Source organism: Lithobates pipiens, unplaced genomic scaffold, assembly GCF_037356315.1.
Source record: "Lithobates pipiens isolate NorthernLeopardFrog02 unplaced genomic scaffold, aLitPip1_a1.2 Scaffold_23, whole genome shotgun sequence".
Classification (NCBI taxonomy): Eukaryota; Metazoa; Chordata; class Amphibia; order Anura; family Ranidae; genus Lithobates; species Lithobates pipiens.
The window spans coordinates 138,118,099-138,140,544 of record NW_027507785.1 but is presented as its reverse complement, the minus strand read 5'-3'; positions in this window follow the sequence as shown (position 1 = coordinate 138,140,544).

The window sequence follows — 22,446 nt, the reverse complement described above, 5'->3', positions numbered from 1 at the left end:
TTCCTGTTAAAGACTTCCCTTCTGGTTTCTGATCCTGTTTGCTGTCTCTGAATACACTGATCTCTGGCTTCTTGATTTACTGGCTTGCACTGACTACCATGTTTTGACCACGTTAACAATTTGTACCATTTTTACCACTATATTAAAAGGTGTGATTTTTACTGCATTTTCTGTCTCCGTCTGATTCATGGTTCCTGACACCAAGCCTGGTGTGTTTTGACCTAGGTTGGGAGTGGCTCAGGGTAGTGTTGGGTGACTCACCAGGACCTCCCACTTCATTCCAGAATGTTCTGGAGTTTTCTGGAAAGAGATGTGTTCTGAGGAGCCCTGACCAATCCTTAATCTGAATTGGCAGGGGGCAGGCCTCCTTGAATACCCAGGGTCAGCCCAGCTGGGGAGAAGCTGATCAGGTGGAAGATGGCATGTTAGGCTGTCGGGGCCTTTGAGGCAGCACCCCAGTCTGGGGGAGGGGTGACATTGGGCCTGGGCGCGGGTGCAGATGGGACCCTTTTACAATACACAGAGGTGTCCTGACCAGGAGGAGCAAGAGAGGACAGTGGGAGAACACAGCTGGGCAAGGCTCTAGGAGTTTCACAGCTGGAGCCAAGAGGGCTGGTAAATTTCTCACAGTCGGAGAACTGGGAGGCCTCTCCTGAGATGGAATGGTCTGGGATAGGTGCAGAGCCAGTCTGGAGGATTGTGATGACATAGGCAGTGGAAAGGGGCAGCTGCAGCCAGGAGGGCTTGCAGTGCCAGAAGAGGTGGTGTTGGGAGCAGTAGCCACAGGGACAGCTAGCACTGGGACTTTCCATTTTTGCTACACCATAGGGGCCTGCGGTCCCTGCCTGCAAAGGACATCTGCTTTAGGCCTGGCTGAGCCATTGTCAGGCCTACCAATCAGTGCTAGCTGGTCTGGGAAGTGCAAGCAAGTGATGTGCTGGAGGTGTTGAGGGGAGATAGTCTGCAAGCAAGTGAAGTGGTGGAGAGAGAGAGGAGATTGTATATACCGGGGTGTATATAGTTGGTCCCAATTTTGACTGTCAATTATCTGGGCATCTCATAAGTTTCCTATCCCTAGCTAAGTAAAATTCCCCTCAATAAAATACAAAAAAAGTGCAAGGACTGCTTTCATGTCTCTGGATTCTTGGAAAGTGTGTGCCTGGCTTGGCAGGATGACAGACAGACTACTACACTCAGCAGCCCCTACCGCTACATTTGGGGGCTCGTCTGGGATGTCTGTTCATAGGTAACCTGCCGGCCATTGCCCCCTAGCAACCAAAGTTGACTGAGCGGGGAACTGTACTTTGTTCCACCAATTGAGGAATTCAACCCATGGGAAGGATTTATGTGCTCTGCCTGCATTAGGTACTACAGCATCGAGTGCCGTTGTCCATAGAAACCAGCGGGAGCTGCCTACCAAGTTATTGCTGCCCTGCTTACTCAGTTCCCCAACTGTGGCTGGGATCGGCACTTGTGCTAAATCTGCAATTCAGCAACGTTCTACCATGTGCCGTCACCCGTAACAACCACAGCGGGTGATCGCGCATATGGATTATAAATATGTCCAGCGTTGCAATTACTGGACATCTTGAACTTTCACTTCAAACTCCGGGTTTATACAGTAAAGTGTGCCTGGAAATGTCTACTGTTGTCCGGGGTGATCGGGGTAAGTCTGCGGGGTGCCTAAGGGTGGGAATGTGCTAGAAGTGTTCCCTTCAGTGAGGCATAGGCTACAAACTTTATTTTTGCTACCGGTAAACTATCACATTGTGTCCCCCATTGGATAGTGTCCGCTGTTTACTGCGCATGTGCAGTACACAGCACACACAGATTCCGAAAATAGCCAAAGATGAACGGCGCCTGCGCCGTGAGTCCAGGTTCCAGCCCCACCATCCAAGTGGACATAGAGTTAGAATAAAAAGAGCCGAGCGCAGCGAGGCCATGCCCGAAGCGTAGCAAGCAAAGCGAGCCCGCGAGGGGGCCCTCTAATATCTGCAGCCCTATGTCCAATGGGATGGTGGGGCTAGCACCTCCACTCACGGCGCAGGCACCGTTCATCTTCTGAGGTTTTCCGAATCTCCTTCTGCTCCGTACTTCGCAAGCACTGCGCCTGCACAGTAAGGGGCGGACAGTATCTGATGGCCAGACGCTATATGGCAGAACACTGGCAACCACCGGAAATGTCAGCAGCCATCTGCTCTCCGTTGCTCTGTTCTGTCAAAATAGCCAATTCATCAAGATCTCCAATTATGTCACCTTTGGTTGTAAACCATCACTAATTGGAGATTTCGATGACTTGCCATTTTGACACTGGCAAGCCTGTATACTACGGTACACAAAGACTTTGCTGTTTTAAAACAACAGCGTATAAAGAGGAAAAAATTGCTGCCACCACCACAGAAGCGGCCATTTTGATGGTTAGTATTGGAGCGTACAAACAATATCCAAGTTAAATTCCCATCAATAAAATACAAAAAAAACAAGTGTAAGGAATGCTTTCATGTCTCTGGATGCTTAAGTTTTCAATCATTTTTATTGATATAAAGAAATGCAGAGTACAGTTTTAAGAAAGACAGGGTAATAAAACGTCCTTAATAGTACAGAGTATGCGATTTTTACATCTATTTTTCAAATACAACAGAAAAAAAACAAAATTATAAGGGGTATAGATCAGTATGTAAACTGCTGTAACGGTAGTATTCCAAAATGTGATATATAGGTGGGATAGCACCCTGCCCCAGGTACCCCAAATGGGAACACACTGTACGCAGGAGCAAGGTGCCAACCCTGCCAGCAGGGAAAGAGTGGTAGCCAATGAGTATAATAATGATACCATATTCTGTCCCTGTGTTAGCAGAATGAGCCAGTGTTTCATAGCCTAGAGACAGAAAATGGCAATAACAAAGCCAGTGTAAGGTTGGCAACATGAATCAGAAAATAGAACCACTGAGGGTAACTAGTTGGTAGTAGCCAGTAGTGAACAAACAGCTAGGAGGAAGGCACACAGACAAAGAAGAAAAAAAAAAAAGGGAGGGGGGAGAAATATGGGGGCAGGGGTAAAATGAGTCCCTCTTGGAGTATTGATATTAGTCAGTGGAATAAAGGTTTAGACGATTCGTACCAGTTTAGCCAAGCTTCCCATTTGTGTGTCAGTTTAGGGATAGAACCTTCTGCCAAGGCATACATGCGTTCATACATGCCATGTATATGTGTTACTCTGATGACATCTGTGTGAAAGTTGTTCAATGGATTTCCAGTTACGTACAATGGTCAACCTTGCAGCTAGGCATATATGTGTAACTATGCATTGAGAATTGTGGGGGTAGTTTTCGATTCCAATATTAAGGAGTGCCAGTTCTGGAGACGGAGAGGAGGCAATATGTGTCATTTCTGAAATAAGACGAAAGGTATCAACCCAAAATTGCGTCAGTTTAGGGCAGTCCCATAGTACGTGGTTTGGGTACCTGGGAGGCCACATAGTCTCCAACAGTTAGGATCTGTGGAGGGGTTAAATTTATGTATTTGCGATGGGGTGATGTACCACCGATTTTGTAGTTTATGTGAGAGATCCCACAGGTTAGCCGATTTAGTTGCCTTGAAGGTGGCACTGATTGCAGTGTGCCATTGTTGAGGAGAGTACGTGGTACCTAAGTCTCTTTCCCAGATTAGCATGGGAGGTAATTTTTCAAAAGTAGTTTTGCCATCTAAAAGGGCGTAAAAGAGGGAGATACCTTTGGTCGATGAGGAGTTGTTGGATAGGTAGCGCCAAGCCGAGATTGGTATGTTACGACGAAGGGAAGGATTCCTTATGAGACAGTGTGATATTTGGACATATTTGAAGTAATCAGTGTGAGGCAAGGAAAACTTGGTCTGTAAGGAGGTAAAAGGATGTATGAATTCATTATCATATAGGTCTGAGATGTGGGAGATACCCTTGTGTTTCCAAGAGGAGAGCTGTATGTCTTTAATCAGTACCTGTACCGTATCTATGGGGAGAGGGATTTCGCAGGTATGAGCAGTGGAGTGCAAATGCTTAAAGAGGTATGTAAAGGTTGCCACTGATGCTTTGATGGTCGGGGATAGATATTGGTCAGATTTTTTAAGTTTGGGCGCGGATAATAGCCAATTTTGTAGATTTTTGCCTAAAACTTGAGAGGCTTCCATATTGCTCCATTGATTATTTGGATCGGAGGTGAACCAAGCTTTGAGTTGGGTTAAGAGTGCCGCATTGTAGTAGTGTCTCAAATCAACATATCCCAAGCCCCTTATGCCGCGTACACACGAGCGGACTGTATGGCGTACTTAGTCCGTCGAAACACATTTCAGCGGACAATCCGCTCGTGTGTGGGCTTCAGCGGACTTTTTCAGCGTGCAGTCCGGCGTACTAAGAATTTTGGATTTTTCGAAATTCTGTCCGTCGTACTCTGGTTTCAGCGGACAATCTGCTCGTCAGTATGCTAGTTCGACGGACTAAGAATGGCGCATGCCCAGAAAGGATTTACACGGCGAAAGGGTGCTTTGCTGTGTCTTGGACTTCCTATTTCTAGTCCCGTCGTACGTGCTGTACACGTCATCGCGCAAGCGTTCGACGGACTGTTTGTGCATCCGTGTGTGGTCAAGTCCGTTCAGCAGAAAGTACGACGGACTGTCTGTCAGATTGTATGATGAACTAAGTACGCCATACAGTCCGCTCGTGTGTACGCGGCATTACTCGTCTATGTTTTATAAGAATACGTCTTGCCACTCTGGATTTTTTGTCTTGCCATATAAACTTTCGAAGTATGGATTGAATTTGCGTAAAGAAGGAGGATGGTATGGGTATGGGCAAAGCTCTAAATAGGTAAAGCAACTGAGGGAGTTTGAGCATTTTGAATGCTGCAAGTCTGCCTGAGGGTGATAATGTAATTTTAGAGATATTGGCTAAGTCTGCAGGAAGCTTGGCTAAGAAAGGGATGAAGTTCGCTTTGTATAGAGCAGTGGTTGTCTTTGTGAGAGAAGTGCCCAGGTAGGTAATTGAGTCCGAAGACCAGGCATATTGGTATTGATTGCGCAGGTGTTGTTGCTGCAAAGGAGACATTGCTAGGGGTAATATATAAGATTTAGTTACATTAACCTTATAGTAGGATACACAGCTGAATTCATCAAGTAAGTTTTGTACCGAAGCCAGGGAAGAGGAAGGGTTGGTCAATGAAAATATCACATCATCAGCAAAGAGGCTGATTTTGTGTTCTTTGCTGCCCATAAGCACACCCGAGATAGATGCGTGTGATCTTACTTTAGCCGCGAGGGGTTCGATTAATAAATCAAAGATTAGGGGTGAAAGGGGACAGCCTTGTCGTGTGCCATTAGTAATATTAAATTTAGTCAACAACATGGAAGAACAATAGACTTGTGCTGACGGGTTGGAATACAAGGCCAAGATTGCCATCAAGATATGGCCCTGGAATCCAAATTTTTCCAAAGTTTGTTTCAAATATTGCCAGTGAACCCTATCGAATGCCTTCTCCGCATCCAAAGATAGGAGCAGAGAAGGCATTCGACGGGTCACTGTGTGATGAATAATATTGATCATTCGTCGGGTCGCATCAGATGTTTGGCGGCCTTTTAGGAATCCTGATTGGTCGGGGTGTATCAATTGTGGCAGTAGGTCCGATAATCTATTAGCTATTACTTTAGCATAGTTTTACATCATGGTTAAGTAGGGAGATAGGGCGGAAATTCTGTGTGGATGTGGGCTCCTTCCCTGGCTTCGGTATTGTTATAATTAGAGCTTTCAACATTTCTTGCGGGAGAGAGGCTGAGGAGGCAGCAGAATTGAACCATGGAGTAATGTGTTTAGTAAGGATCGGATGAAATTGTTTGAAGTACAAAGCCGTCAGGTCCAGGTGCTTTATTATTGGGCAAGGATTGAATGGCACGCGTAATTTCTGTCGTCGTGAATGGTGCGTTGAGTTCCTCTAATTGAAGGGGAGTTAATCTGGGTAGGCTAGTTGAGTCTAAAAACGTCTTGATTTGTTGGGGGGTAGGTTGGGGTTGGTGTGGGTCGTCTTTCAAATTATAAAGAGTGCTATAATAGGTGCTAAAGGCGTCAGCAATGACTTGAGGGTCAGTCAGTTTGGCATTAGTAATCGGATGGTATACGAAAGGGATGTGGGACTTAGAGGAGTACCCTTTGGTCTGGCGGGAGAGTAGTTTACCCGGTTTATTGCTTTCAGCATAAAATCTCATTTTCAGTCGTTTTTGGTATTTGTCGTGAGTTTCTAACAACAGGGCTCTGAGATCTAATCTTAGGGCAATCAGTTTTGATTTAAGTGTTTGTGTAGGATTTTGCCTGTTAAGGAGATCAGTGGATTGAATGTCGGCCAATAATGAGTTCATTCGCTGCCTCCTCTGTCTCTTATCATTAGCTCCCAGTTGAATAAAGAGTCCGCACATATATGCCTTATGAGCTGACCATAAAACCTGTGGGTCAGAAACTGAGTTAGCATTTTGTTCAAAGAAGGAAATTAAGTTATCCTGTAGTAGTTGTGCATGTGGTGGGGATTGCAGTAGCCTGGTATTTAGTCTCCATAAGTAGGTTGGAGCACATTTGATGGAATCTTCAATGGTTAGGCTGACAGGGGAATGGTCAGACCAAGAGGTCAAATGAATAGTAGAGGCAGAGACTTTCTGTAGCGTCGATGGGTCTGTGAGGAAGAGGTCGATACGCGAGTAAGAATTATGACAGGGAGAGAAAAATGTAAAGTCTTTTTCATCTGCGTGAGTGCATCTCCAGACATCATAAAGTCTCAATTCATGCAGGAGGGAGTTTAATTCCGGGCGGCGTCTTGTAGTGCGGGAAGATGAGTCTAGTGCTGGGTCAGGGGTACAGTTGAAGTCTCCACACCATATAGTTGCACCATGTTGTAATGCTTCAACTTTTTTGTGTAGCTTTCGAAGAAAGCGGAGTTGATGGGTATTGGGGACATATACATTGACAATAGTGTAAGGGGCATTGTTAATATGACATTTTAAGATGATATAACGTCCTCCGGGGTCCAAAAGGCAATGGTCTTGGTGAAAGGTCAAAGAGTTGTGAACAGCTATTAACACTCCTTTTTTTTTCTGGTCTGCGTTGGCTGTTATTATCGTACTAAAGTTTCTGTTGGTACAGGAAGGAGGGTTGTTGGCCAAGAAGTGCGTCTCCTGTGCACAGAGGATGTCGCATTTGGTTTGTTTAGCCAAAGCCCAGAGAGAGGCTGTTTTAGCAGGATGATTTAGACCTTTAGCATTAATGGTAACAATGGTTATAGTCATGTTGTGTACGTGAGGGACAGCTGTGGTGAATTGAGGTACCTTTGTTTACGTTGAGGATTGGAGAAAGATCAGTAGTCCTCGCAATCTGAGAGGATCTGGGTTGGAAGGTGATTCCGGGGAGAGGACGTCCTCGAAGTGCTGTTCAGTGGACTATCAAGCGTGCAAAGACGGACATCGGACGGAACTTCAGTAGGAGATCTTGGGTACCTGCAAAAAAAAAAAGGGGAGGGAAAGAGTTTTGAAGTAGGTCGGTGCCTTCAAGCGATAACACGTCAAGTGCGGTGTGGTCCAAGTGAGCAGTCAGCTGAGGAGACCGAGGTGTCCCCAGGTATTGGTTATTGTGCCAATCGGTAGAAAAGAAAGATCAAAACAAACAAAAAACAAAAAACTGTGAACGGGGTGGAATATGGCGAAACTGGAGCCAAGAAAAATACACACAAAAAAAAAAAAAAACCAGTTCTCAGGGTGTAAGAACGACACAGCAGTGTCTAAAAAGATAGATGGGGGTATAAGTCTTAACACGACCGAGTGTGAGCAGGAGTCACATCTGCACGGCCAAAGAGAAAAGTGTACCCCAGCCTTTCAAATAGGTAGGACATGCCTGTGACCTCTCGGGGGGAGAGGTTGGGTCAGCACGGTGCCAGTATTGCTTTGATCCATAGGCAGTATTTCGTTATTGGAAGGGACAATAGCCCAATCTTGTAGTAAACGCAGACCTTGTGAAACTGAGGAGATCACATGCTTGGAGCCAGCATGGCTGATGGAGAGTTTGGCAGGAGCAATCCATTGATATTGTATCTGGTTATTGCGTAAGGTTTTGGTAATATTATTTAGTTGCCTACGTCTGCTCAGGGTGTGCTGAGAAAGGTCGGCGAAAAATTAGAGGTGATTATAGGGTTCAGGCAGCGTTTGCAGAGCTCTGGCTTTTTGCATGAACTGCTCTTTAATATGAAAAAAATGTACCCTGAGGATGACGTCTCTGGGAATGGAATCTGGCAGAAACGCAGGTTTTGGTAGTCTATGGATACGGTCTATGAGTAATTCCATATTTTTTGGTTCTGGAAGCACAGATTTGAGTAAGCCCTTTGCAAAAGCAGGAAGATCAGCATTTTGCAACGATTCTGGCACTCTGCGGATTTTAAAATTATTGCGTCTGGCCCTGTCTTCCAAATTTGCCAATTTGTCAGTCAGCCATATAGTTTCTTGGGCCTGGGCCTCTTGCGAGTCAATTATGTCATTTATGGTGGCAGTCATAGCATCCACATTGGTTTCCAAATGAGTGACCCTGTTATCCATTACTGTCATTCTATTGCCAAAGCCATGCATGACTGAGAGCAGGTCAGATTGTAGGGAACTGCGGAGAGACATTAACATGTCTTTAAGGGTTGTGTCCATGACAGCCTGACCCACAGTGGGGAAGGAGGCAATGGCGTCAGGCTGAGGGCTCTGTGAGGGGAATCCATATATCACTTCCCCTGTGTTGTCTCCCTCCCGGATTCCCTCTGAGGCATCCAGCCTCATTTTACTTTTTGCAGGGCTGTGGGTGGTTGGAGTCCCGGGAGGGGAGCGAGAGGAGTCCCCCGATGTAGAGGCACTTACCAGAGCAGCCTCCGGTGCTGTGTGGCACTCGTTTCTGCGGGGAGGGCCTGCAGACATTGCCTGTGTGCTTCTCTCGTCTGCCGCGGCGCCATCTTGGCCGCGCCGCGCGGACGGCTGGTACATGAAGGCCGTTAGCTTACGGGGCAGCCTGGTCTCTTTTCGCTTCAGCGACATGTTCCTGAGGTAGTGCGGGAGCTGAGGTCGCACTATAGGTGTCTGTTAACGTCTGGGGTATGCGGTGAGTAGCTGTTAGTCGCCGTGGATGGAGAGAGCTCAGAGCTCAAGCGGCCATCTTAGTCACGCGCCGGCCACACCCCCCCATGTCTCTGGATGCTTAAAAAGGTGTGTGCCTGGCTGTACAGGGTGACAGACGGACTACTACACTCAGCAGCCCCTACAGGGGTACCGCTACATGGATTTTGGCTTGTGAGGGAGTAGATTTGTCATGGTTATGCAGTGATCTTCCTGTATTTGCTTACCTTCCCCCATGTCTTCAGACTAAGAGGTCAGCCACTTCCACCTGGTGGTTTTTATAACCTCTCCTCTAAGCATGGCTCCACCCCAGGCCCTATCAGGGAACCCTATATTAACCTGTGCACTGCAGGCCATCAGTGCTGATCAACCATTGTGTATTCCTTTGTGTGTTAGCTTCCTGTTTCCTGCCGTGTGCTCTGCTTCTGTTTTCCGTTACCGACTTTGGCGTGTCTTGACTATCCCTGTTTGCCTGTGATCCTGACCTTTTGATGTGTACCCAACTATTCTTGTCTGCTTGTGGCCCCGACCTTGGCTTTGTCCCTCACCATCCCTATCCTCCTGTTGCCTACTGTGGGTGTGAGCTGGGGGACCCTGGGGTTCGCGACCTGGAGCCAGTTGCAGCCAAGTCCATCCTCACCACTGGAGGCGCTGGTGAACACCTGCTGGCTCTTAGACTCCACACCCCAGGGAATCTTACGCTCTAACCCCAGTGGGATCTGTCCCCCATCTGCAGCAGTCAGCTGTAGGGTCCACAACCTTGCGGTGCACTCCTGATCCCTACGGTGTGCACCTGTCACCTCGCCTCAAGGTGATCTGACAAGATTTTTTGAAAATTGAAATAACTTCTATTAGCTCGTGCCCTGGCAGTTGTGACCATGTGACCTCCTGAACCAATTATATTTATATAACAATTAAAAAACTGCTTGTTGCTATGGGCTTTAAAATATATTTTATAACTGTGACGCTCCCATTGGGGTGCGAGGCAAATTAATTGCTCGTACATTTCTTATGAAGATGGTTGGAGGGGCTAAGGGGCTAAGGTGAGGGGAGGGTTTGTGAAAAAAACGCTTATGCTCAAAAAAGCTCAAAGGATCTCAAAGAAGCTCAATAAAGAGCTGCAGTATATATGAACCCTTTCAGTGTAAAAGAATGGTGCCTGCCCCAATTTTCCAGGGATTGCTTTGCGCCCCAGTTCATGCATTTTCAATGGGCTGTTTAAAACAGCATGCCGCAATGCATGACAACATGTGTTTTGAAACGCATTGCATAGTAATGTGAATGGGCTCTAGCATATTAACTGCTTTGAGGTTTAATTTGGTTGTAAACCTCAGACATTAACCACTTGCCGACCACCCGCCACAGTTTTACTGCAGCAGAATGGTACGGCTGGGCGAAACTTTGTTATGTTACGTCGCTTTGCCCTGTGGCCACTAGGTGAGCGCGCGGGCCGCCAGGCACCCACAATCGCTTGTGACACAGAGAGAACTGGGATCTATGTGTGTAAACACACAGATCCAGATTCTCTGAGGGGAGAAGAGACTGATCGTGTGTTCATACAAAGTATGAATACCAATCTCTCTCTTCAACTAGCAAGTCCCATCCCCCCTACAGTTAGAACACAGAGAGGGAACACAGTTAACCCCTTGATCGCCCCTAGTGTTAACCCGTTCCCTACCAGTGACATTTTTACAGTAATCAGTGCGTTTTTATAGTACTGATCACTGTATAATTGTCAATGATCCTGTCACGAGGGCCACGTACCTGAGGTGAGACCGAAGTAGCGGGGAGGCCTCCCTTGCACCTGGGGTCCTTGAAGCCTCTGGAGATGGAGACAGAGACTTGGTGGACACCGAGTGGCACGGGTTCCAGGGGTGCGGAGCACCGTGCAAGCCTGATGCCGCGTACACACGACCGGAATTTCCGGCAGACTAGGTCTGATGGTCTTCTCGACGGACCTTCGGTGGAGTTCCCACTGACTTTCCGAACGGACATACTTCGGCCACACAGGAACGGACTAAGTCAGTTCGAAAGTCTGTTCATTTTGAACTTGATGACGTAAGACGGAACTAAAAAAGAAAGTTCAATAGCCAGTAGCCAATAGCTTCCCTTGCGTCATATTTGGACCAGCAACAAAGTGTAAAAGGGTTAATCAGAAGAAGAATGGTCGAGATCCAAGGCGGGGGGCGGTTCCAATCTGGCTGCAAAAGGGGCAAAGAAGTAGAATGGTCAAGGTACAAATCCAAGGTCAATGGCAAGCAGCAATCAAGAGTAGTCAAATAGGTTTCCAGATCACAACAAGTTCAGATAGATCACACACTAACACAGGAACAAGGGGGAGACTGAAGATAATCCAGTAATTTGGCAGTGTCTGGGCTGGGCTTATATAGGGAAGTTTGAGGTCACTTCCTGTGCACCTACTTGGCATTCTCTGCCTTTTTCTATCAGGTTGAGGTCACTTCCTGTGCGCTTCCTGGGCATTTTCCTGCCTTTCTTTCTCATCATCACGGGACACAGAGACTTAGTAATTACTGGTGGGTTATAGGGTATCACTAGGTGATTGGACACTGGCACACCCTATACAGGAAGTTCAATCCCCCATATAACCCCTCCCCCTACTGGAGGTACCTTTTTTCTAGTTACCTAGTTTTTTCGCCAGTGTCTTAGGTGTTCGTCACAAGTAAAGATGTGCTGTGCTGAGCTCCGCTGGAATATCCTTACTGGGGCCAGCTATACAACCGGATCCATTCAAAGTGTCTTTTCCAGACCGAATTGGGTGGTACCCAGGCCTCGTGTCCGAAGAAACAAGGTTTTACCTGTAACGCTTCTCTTTTTAGAGAGCTGGACCCTGGGATCCAGTATTTGTTTTTTTCAGCCATATTCCTGGCAGGGTGCTTTACGGGCCCACAACTGAGGATCCCCCTATTCAAGGGGGCCCCAGTCTCTGAAGGTTTTTTCCTAATGGAGCCCACCATGAGAGGTGAAGATTGGGTTTGTTATACAGACCCTGTAGCTGGATAAGGTAAGGTAGACTCCTCAAGAATTTTTCTAATTCTAGTAGGTTTTCTCCTTTTAAATAAATGTATGCTATGCCTATAGTCGCCACCAGGGGCTGCCAAGAGCACATAACTTTTCATGCCTAATCTGTCTGCTTGGTGTCCACGCTCTATGCTCCTCCAGCCATGCTCCAGAAAGGATGAAGGTAAGGGTTTTTTTTTCTCCTTCTGGCATTCTCCCTCCATGGATTAGGGGGCTGAGACAGTCCTGGGCAGAGAACGGTAATATACCCCACCACCTGCCGCCATCCGCTCCATCCACCACCGTTCACCGCCACCATTACAGCGGCTTCACATCCACCGGCCCTTCCCTCTCCTCTGTTCCAGCCTCCCCTCCATGCTTGCCAGAAGGGTTAGAGCCTCTGCTCGCGCGGCAAACGCTCGTTTGTTTAAAAATGAGCGGGGGGACGGAAGTGGTCGGAGGAGGGGGGGTGGAGCACTAGGCTACACAGGCTTAAAAGTGCACTCTTTTTCAGATGCACAAAGCCTATGGAGGGATACAGAGCTGACAGGTGCATGCGAGTGTGGTAGACACAGGCATTCCCAGGCAGCAGTATCAGACTGAGTCTTAAGTAGCAGCGGCAGTTGCTGAACTACAGGGCTCAGCAGTCAGTGCATTTTTTTTGTGTGGTACCTCTACCTTCACTATAGGTAAAAGAGGTACAAGTACCCCAAAGAATAAGGGCTCTAAGGGGTCTCCTTCAGGCTCTGAGGACCCCCCTCTGCAGCACCTTCCCCCCCTGCAGGACTCGGGGAGGCTGGCCAGGGAGAGCCGTCGGGTTTAGGGGCTGCAGCTGCTTCTGGCACTTCAGCCCCTGTGTACATTACACAGGAGGTTTTTTCCTCAACCATAAACGGTTTAGAGGAAAGATTAGTGGCCTTAATCGCATCTTCACTCAGTGAAAGAAAACACACTAGGCCCCCCTCTGTCACCCAGGACCCTCAGAGTGAGGAACTCTGGGATAAAGGAAAGGAATCAGAGGATCGGGAGGAAACGGATGATTTCACTTCTGAGGAATCTAGTGGAAAAGGGCCCTCTTCAGCTTCTCAGGATGAGAAAATGTTGGTGCAAATTCATGCTGGATTGGTCCGTTCCAAGCTTAAGTTACCCGTACCTGAGTCAGTTGAAGAACCCACATCTTCTCTGAGTTCACTGAAACCTCCTCAAACTGCACATGCTTTTCCTGTTCATGGTTTGCTGGAAAAGCTCATCTATTCTGAGTGGGATTACCCAGATAAACATTTTTTTCCTCCTAAAAAGTTTTCTACACTTTATCCTATGGAGGAAAAATTTACTAAGATGTGGGGTATACCGGCAGTTGACGCCGCCATTTCCTCCGTAAACAAAAGCCTGACTTGTCCTGTTGACAATGCTCAGATGCTTAGGGGTCCAACTGATATGAAAATGGAATTCCTATTAAAAAATGTTTTCTCCTTGGCAGGTTCAGTAGCACAACCTGCAGTGGCAGCAATTGGATTCTGTCAATATTTGAGAGACTATGTTAAACAGATGCTTAAAGCCTTACCTGAACAGCAAGCCTGGGGGTTATCTAACCTTCCAGCGGCTCTGTGTTTTGCTGTTGATGCTATCAGAGATTCTATCCTTCAGACCTCTCGCCTTATGCTTGGATTGGTACACATGCGTAGAATCTTGTGGCTGAAAAATTGGTCAGCCGAATCACCATGTAAGAAACTCCTGGCGGGATTTCCCTTTCGTGGTGCAAAACTGTTTGGAGAGGACTTGGACAATTATATCAAAAGGATTTCTAGTGGGAAAAGCACCCTTTTACCAGTCAACAAAAGGAGTAAACGTCCCTCCTTTAAATGGGCACTTTCTCCAGTGCCAGGGGCATCAGCCTCCAGGCAGTCACGACGGTCTCCTCCGTCAAGCTCTAAGGTTAAAACTCAGAGTCAACCCCAGGGATAAAAGAAGTCATGGGGGAGAAGGTCTTCAAGACAAAAAGCTAAGACCTCCTTATGAAGGGGTGCACCCGCTCACTTGAGTGGGGGGAAGACTACTAAAGTTCTCAGGGCTCTGGCAGGAGGAATTTCAGGACAAATGAGTGGTCTCCACAATAACTCTAGGTTACAAACTAGAATTCCAAGAATTCCCTTCTCCTCTTTTCCTCAGATCAAATGTACCCAGAGACCCAGAGAAAAAGAAGTCTCTCCTACTAGTGTTGGAGCGACTATTGTCCCAAAAAGTTATCATGGTAGTTCCCAAGCAAGAGCAGGGAATGGGGTTTTATTCAAACCTTTTCATGGTACTGAAGCCAAACGGAGATGTCAGACCCATTGTAGATCTCAAAGATCTAAACCGATTTCTAGAGATATGGTCCTTTCACATGGAATCGATCCGATCGGTAGTCTCCATCCTACAAGGTGGAGAACTTCTGGCATCAATAGATATCAAGGATGCGTACCTGCATGTACCCATTTTCCCTGCTCATCAAAAGTTCCTGCGTTTCGAAGTAAAAAAGAAAAGAAAAACGCCAGAAGTAAACCAGATCTTAATCTGGGCAGAAAGACATGTGCTATGCATATCAGCAGTATTCATTCCGAGGGTAGAGAACTGGCAGGCGGACTACTTGAGCCGCCAGCAGTTAGTGCCAAGGGAATGGTCTCTCCACCCTGACGTCTTTTTGGGCATATGCCAGAGATGGGGGGTTCCGGGTGTAGATCTCTTTGCGTCCAGGTTCAACAACAAGGTCGACAACTTTGTGTCAAGAATGAGGGATCCTTTTGCACGCGGAACAGATGTGTTGGTTACTCCATGGCATCAGTTCTCTCTTTTTTTTGCATTCCCTCCTATTCTGCTACTGCTAAGACTGCTTTGCAGGATCAGGCAGGAAAAGAAGTCGGTGCTTCTGGTGGCCCCAGCCACCAGAAGAGCTTGGTATGCAGAAATAATGAAGATGGCGGTAGGCTCTCCTTGGACCCTACCGTCCCGTGCAGACCTGCTATCCCAGGGACCGGTAGTCCATCCTTCCTTACAAATGCTAAATTTAACGGTTTGGCTATTGAAACCCACACTCTGAAGAATCGTGGGCTTTCGGGCCCTGTGATATCTACCTTGATTAATCCAAGAAAGCCAGCTTCCAGAATGATTTATCATAGAGTCTGGAAAGCATATGTCTCCTGGTGTGAATCCAAGGGTTGGCACCCCAGAAAATATGTCATAGGCAGAATCCTTGAATTTCTGCAAAATGGATTAGAGATGAAACTGGCCTTGAGTACCATCAAGGGCCAAGTCTCTGCCTTATCGGTTCTGTTTCAACATCCACTTGCTTCACGTTCTTTGGTCTGAAGCTTTATACAAGGGGTAACGCACCTTAATCCTCCAGTTAGGGCGCCTCTGAACCCCTGGGATTTGAATTTGGTTCTGTCAGCTTTACAGAAGCAGCCTTTTGAACCGATACATTAGATTCCCTTAGTTCTGTTGACAAGGAAATACATTTTTCTGGTGGCCATTTCTTCTGCCAGAAGAGTATCAGAAATAGCGTCCCTCTCTTGTAAAGAACCATATCTGATAATGCACAAGGATAGAGTGGTGTTACGCCCTCATACTAGTTTTCTACCGAAGGTGGTCTCAGGTTTTCATCTAAAAAAAAATATTGTTCTGCCTTCCTTTTTTCCAAATCCCTGTTCTACGGAAGAGAAGTCACTACATTCTTTGAATGTAGTGAGAGCAGTCAAAGCCTATCTGGAAGCGACGGCTCAGGTTCGCAAAACGGATGTTTTGTTCGTATTGCCAGAGGGTCCTAAGAGAGGACAGGCAGCATCAAAATCTACCATTGCTAAATGGATTAGACAAGTAATTGTTTAAGCTTATGGTTTGAAGCAAAAGATTCTGCCTTTTCAGATCAAGGCACACTCCACTAGGGCTATTAGTGCTTCGTGGGCGGTGCATCACCAGGCCTCCATGGCTCAAATCTGCAAGGCCGCAACCTGGTCATCAATCCATACATTCACCAAATTTTATCAGGTGGATGTGAGAAGGCATGAGGACTTTGCCTTTGGGCGTAGTGTGCTGCAGGCAGCAGTACAGGGTCCTCGGGTCTGAGTACACCCTATGTTGTGTGGTTCCCCTCCCCTCAGATAGCATTGCTCTGGCACATCCCACCAGTAATTACTGAGTCTCTGTGTCCCTTGATGTACGAAAAAGAAAATAGGATTTTTATAACAGCTTACCTGTAAAATCATTTTCTTTTGAGGTACATCACGGGACACAGAGGTCCCTCCCCTCTTCTAATACACTTATATTGCTTTGCTACAAAACTGAGGTACCTCTAGTAGGGGGAGGAGTTATATGGGGGATTGAACTTCCTGTCTAGGGTGTGCCAGGTAAGCTGTTATAAAAATCCTATTTTTCCATCAGGTCTTCTGTAGAGGTACGGGTTGGCGCACGGAGATGTCTTTGGCACATGCTCAGTAGGCACAGATTTTCTCTTGTGGAAACACGCCATTGGTGCATGTGTAGTAAGCCCTGGACTCTTACAGGTCCCAAAAGTGTGTCAAAATGGTCTAATTTGTCCGCTGCAATATCGCAGTCCTGATAAAGATCGCAGATCGCCGCCATTGCTAGTAGAAAAATAAAACATAATAAAAATGCCATAAATCTGTTCTCTATTTTGTAGACGCTATAACTTTTGTGCAAACCAATCAATATACGCTTATTGCGATTTTGTGTTTTACCAATAAGTAGAAGAATACATAGGCAAAAAAATAGGTAAAAAAAATTGAGGAAAATTTTTTATTTTTTATTTTCTTTTAAATGTGAATATTTATTAAAGCAAAAAAAAAAAGTTAAAGATATTGTGGGTTATTTATGAAAGGAAAATCCACTTTGCCCTATAAATCCACTTGAAAGTGCAGTCTCTGTAAATCCCAAGGGGAAATGCAAGGAAAATAAAAAACAGCATTTTAGCTTGCACACGATTGAAGGATAAAATCAGCAGAGCTTCCCCTCAGATTTACAGCAACTGCACTTCCAAGTGCACAACATGGATTTGCCTTTCATAAATAACCTCACATTGGTTTTTTTTCATAAATTGTTGCTGTTCTTTTGTTTATAGCATAATAAATGCAGAGGTGATCAAATACCACCAAAAGAAAGCTCTATTTGTGGGAAAAAAAGACACAAATTTCGTTTGGGTACAGCGTCACATGGCCGCGCAATTGTCAGTTAAACCGATGCAGTGCCAAATTGTAAAAAGTGCTCTGGTCAGGAAGGGGGTAAAATCTTCCGGGGCTGTAGTGGTTAAATATATGAACAAAATATATCAGTCTTAAGCAGGGGTCGGCAACCTACAACCCGCGGGCCTCCCTGGCTAGCAAGCAATCACCAGCTTGTTAATTTGTATAATTATCTCGGGAAGCTCCCGCTGTCTTATTTGCGCTCCTGTGTGTCTCTCCTGTGTTCTCATTCAGCTTCCTGCTCCCTGCTCTACTGTTATTATTACATAGTTACATAGGTTTAAAAAAGACACAAGTCCATCCAGTTCAACCACAGAAAAAATAAAAAATAATATCATACAATCCCATATACCCAATTCTATACCCACAGTTGATCCAGAGGAAAGTGAAAAACCCCAGCAGAGCATGATCCAATTGCTAAAGCAGAGGAAGAAATTCCTTCCTGATCCTCCGAGAGGCAAACGGATTTTCCCCTGGATCAGCTTTAACTATAAATATTAGTACCCAGTTATATTATGTACATTTAGGAAATAATCCAGGTCTTAAAGAAATCTACTGAGCTGGCCAGAACCACCTCTGCAGGGAGTCTATTCCACATTTTCACAGCTCTTACTGTGAAGAAACCTTTCCGTATTTGGAGATGAAATCTCTTTTCCTCTAGATGTAAAGAGTGCCCCCTTGTCCTCTTTGTTGACTGTAAAGTAAATAACTCAACACCAAGTTCACTATATGGACCCCTTATATATTTGTACATGTTGATCATATTCCCCCCTTAATCTCCTCTTATCAAGAGTGAATACATTCAGTTCCTCTAATCTTTCCCCATAGCTGAGCTCCCCCATGCCTCTTATCAGTTTGGTTGCCCTTCTCTGCACTTTCTCCAGTTCCCCAATATCCTTTTTGAGAACTGGTGCCCAAGACTGAACTGCATTTTCCAGATGAGGTCTTACTAATGATTTGAACAGGGGCAAAATGATATCTCTCTCTCTTAATACAAGAAAGGACTTTGCTCGCTTTGGAAACTGCAGCTTGGCATTGAATGCTATTATTGAACTTATGATCTACCAAAACCCCCAGATCCTTCTCCACTAGGAATCCCCCCAGTTGTACCCCCCCCCCCCCCCTAGTATGTATAATGCATGCATATTCTTAGTCCCCAAGTGCATAACTTTACATTTATGAACATTAAACCTCATCTGCCACATAGACGTCCAATTAGACAGAGCATTGAGGTCGGCTTTCTAAATTGGAGACATCCTGTAAGGACGTTATTCCACTGCATAACTTGGTGTCATCTGCACAGACGGAAATGTTACTTTTGACCAGACCCAATATCATTTATTAAGATATTAAAAAGTAAGGGTCCTGGCACTGAACCTTGGGGTACACCACTGATAACCTTAGACCATTCAGAGTAAGAATCATTAACCACTACTCTCTGAATTCTGTCTTTTAGCCAGTTTTCTATCCATTTACAAACTGATATTTCCAGGCTTGTAGACTTTACCTTACACATGAGCCATGTGTGCGGAACTGTATCCAATTATTACTATGTTAGGATTATTATTATTTTCATTTATTAGCAGGTGAATGTGGCCCTCCATGCATTCACATACATTGAATCTGGTCCTTAACCACCTCAATACAGTGCACTTACACCCCCTTCCTGACCAGACCAATTTTCAGCTTTCAGCGCTCTCACAGTTTGAATGACAATTACTCAGTCATGCAACACTGTACCCATATGAAACTTGTGTCATTCCACACAAATAGAGCTTTCTTTTAGTGGTATTAAATCACTAGTGGGTTTTTGTATACTGCTACATATCTTTGGTAAAAATAACCCACTTTAGTGTACATTATTTGGTCTTTGTGAAAGTTATAGAGTCTACAATCTATGGTGCCAATCACTGAAAATTGATCACATCTGATCAGGCCTTCAGTACATCAGGTGTATCTCATTTCTTGAGACACTAACAAGTCAGGAAAGTACAAATACCCCCCCCCCCCCCCCCCAAATGACCCATTTTAGAAAGTAGACATTCCAAGGTATTAAGTAGCATGGTGAGTTTTTTTAAGTTGTCATTTTTTTCCCACAATTCTTTGCAATATGAAGATTTTTTTTTTTATATAATATTTTTTTACAAAAAATTGTCATTATCAGCTTATTTCTCACACACAGCATATGCATACAACAAATTACACCCCAAAATACATTCTGCTACTCTTCCCGAGTATGGCGATACCTCATGTGTGAGACTTTTACACAGCATGGCCACATACAGAGCACCAACATTGAAGTAGTACCTTAAGGCGTTCTACGAGCAAAAATGACCCATCTCATTTCATAGCCACCTATTACACTTTTGAAGGCCCTGGAGTACCAGCACAATAGAATTGCCCATAAAATGACCCCATTTTGGAAAGCTAACACCCCATTGTATAATCTGTGAGGAATAATGAGTCTTTTGAACGGTTCATTTTTTTCCAGAAGTTTTTGGAAAATGTGGAAAAAATTTAAAACGCATTTTTTTTTTTTACACAAAGTTGTCAATTTATAAGATATTTCTAACACATAGCATGTATATAGCAAAAATTACACCCCAAAACACATTCTGCTACTCCTCCTGAGTATGGCAATACCACATGTGTGGGACTTTTACACAGCCTGGCCACATACAGAGGCCAAACATTGAAGTAGTACCTTCAGGCGTTCTAGGAGCATAAATGACACATCTCATTTCATTCCTACCTATCACACTTTTGAAGGTCCTGGAGCACCAGCACAGTGAAATTACCCACAAAATTACCCCATTTTGGAAAGCAAACACCCCAACATATATTTTCTGAGGCATGGGCTGCAAATAGGTACTCGGGTACTCTGATGGGCTGCAGATAGGTACTCTGGTACTCTGATGGGCTGGTGACAGGTACTTGGGTACTCTGATGGCATGGTGACAGATACTCGGGTACTCTGATGGCCTGGTGACAGGTACTCGAGTACTCTGATAGCCTGGAGACAGGTACTCGGGTACTCTGATGGGCAGTGACAGGTACTCGGGTACTCTGATGGGCTGTGACAGGTACTCGGATGGGCTGTGACAGGTACTCGGATACACTGATTGGACTGTGAGTGACAGGTACTATGATGGACTGTGAGTGACAGGTACTATGATGGACTGTGAGTGACAGGTACTATGATGGACTGTGAGTGACAGGTCCTCTTTATTGGGGGGGGGCAATCAGTGTGATTTGTGTGTACACTGTAAGTGGTAACGAGATGTTACCGCAATCTCCTCCTCCCACATGATCGGTGTGTGAGGAGGAGAACCCGGTAACATCTCGTTACCGCGGTTTGTTTACATTTAGTGATCGATCACAAGGGTAAACAGCCAGCCAATGGCTGTTTACCAGTGTCAGTGACGAGCAGTGTTCCCGGGAACACGCTGCTACCAACTTGCACGCGCAGCGCGCTCACGATCGTGCACATCCGCCATGCAAAGTGGGGGTGTGACCATCTGTGATTGGCCGTGACTTCAGCACGGCCGATCACGTGGTAAACAGCCATGCCCAATGGCTGTTCACCCCCCTCGGTGGCGAGCAGTGTCTCCGTGACACGCCGCCACCGAAGGAACAGGGATGTGCGCACACGATTGCGCGCATTCCCTGTTTAAGCGGGAGGACGTCATATGACGTCCTCCCGCCACAATAGGTACGCCACCTGCCCGTCATTTGACGGGCGGCGGTCAGCATCTAGTTAAAGTGGTTTTAAACCCTTACAACACACTTTTTGCTACAGGTAAGCCTATAATAAGGCTTACCTGTAGCTACCCTGGATACCTCCTAAACCTGAATGGTTTAGGACAGGGATATGCCATTAGCAGACCTCCAGCTGTTGCAAAACTACAAGTCCAATGAGGCATAGCAAGACTCTGAGAGCCACAAGCATGACAGCCAGAGGCAGAGGCATGATAGGCCTTGTAGTTTTGCAACAGCTGGCGGTCCGCTAATTGCATATCCCTGGTTTAGGAGATATCCCCTGTATTTGCATGTGCCAACATCATTGGCACATGCACATGGAAGCAACGCCACGTGTGTGCCGTCACCTGCAGCTCCCACGCGTATGTGTGGGAGTGACATCATCACGGCTCCAGCCAATCACAGCGCACACTAGCTCATTATGCTTTTGTCTTTCAGGTTTTTTTTTTCTTACAACCACTTTAACTGGAAAAAAGGTTGCCTACCCCTGCTCTACAGTGTGTATTTGTTTCAATTCAGAGCACTAAGTGTAATTTGCCTGCTGCCTAGTTCCTCTGCTATCTGCATGAGTTACTTTTGATAAGTTTTCCTGACACCAAGAGAAAAGGGGAGATGGTGAGAGTGCTCCAGCACACGACCTGTGAATGACAGCCTCAGCTCTGTTCTTGTGTGCTGTGTGAAGGGGGTGTGTCCCTGCCCTTCAATCAGCTCTCACTGAGCTTTGCAGAGCTGAGCTCTCCACACCCTGTTTTATGAAAGCTTAGACAAGCGTTATAAATTCCGCACTTTGAACAGCTGTAGAGAAGAGAAGACTGCAGATAAACAGTACAACTTATGTAGGAGGAATTGTTTCATCTAGATAAATACAGGTCACCGCTAGGACAGTTGTTTTCTTTGTGCCACATTCACACTGCAACCACAGTAGGGGGCAGTATTTAGCATGTTTAAGTGCATCACACGATTTCTTTTTTTTGCAAACTTTTTTGAAGTGCATAAAGTGACACTTCATTCATGTCACTTTACAGCAGTGTGGTGCATTGTGCTGGTGTGGGGGGGCCTGTGGTGCATTCCTGTCCGCGGCAGCATGTCTGCATTTTATCACAGCTCACTGCATTACTCTTCTGGGCTGTATTGCAATGTGAACATGACAAAACAATTGTTTTTTTAATGTGCCCTAGCGGTGACCCATTTAGTACGTAAAGGCCAGTTCACACCACATGCAGTCCAGTGCTTTTTTTTCTGCATCAAAAATGCATGGAAAGACGGTTATATGGTTTTCAGTGGCATA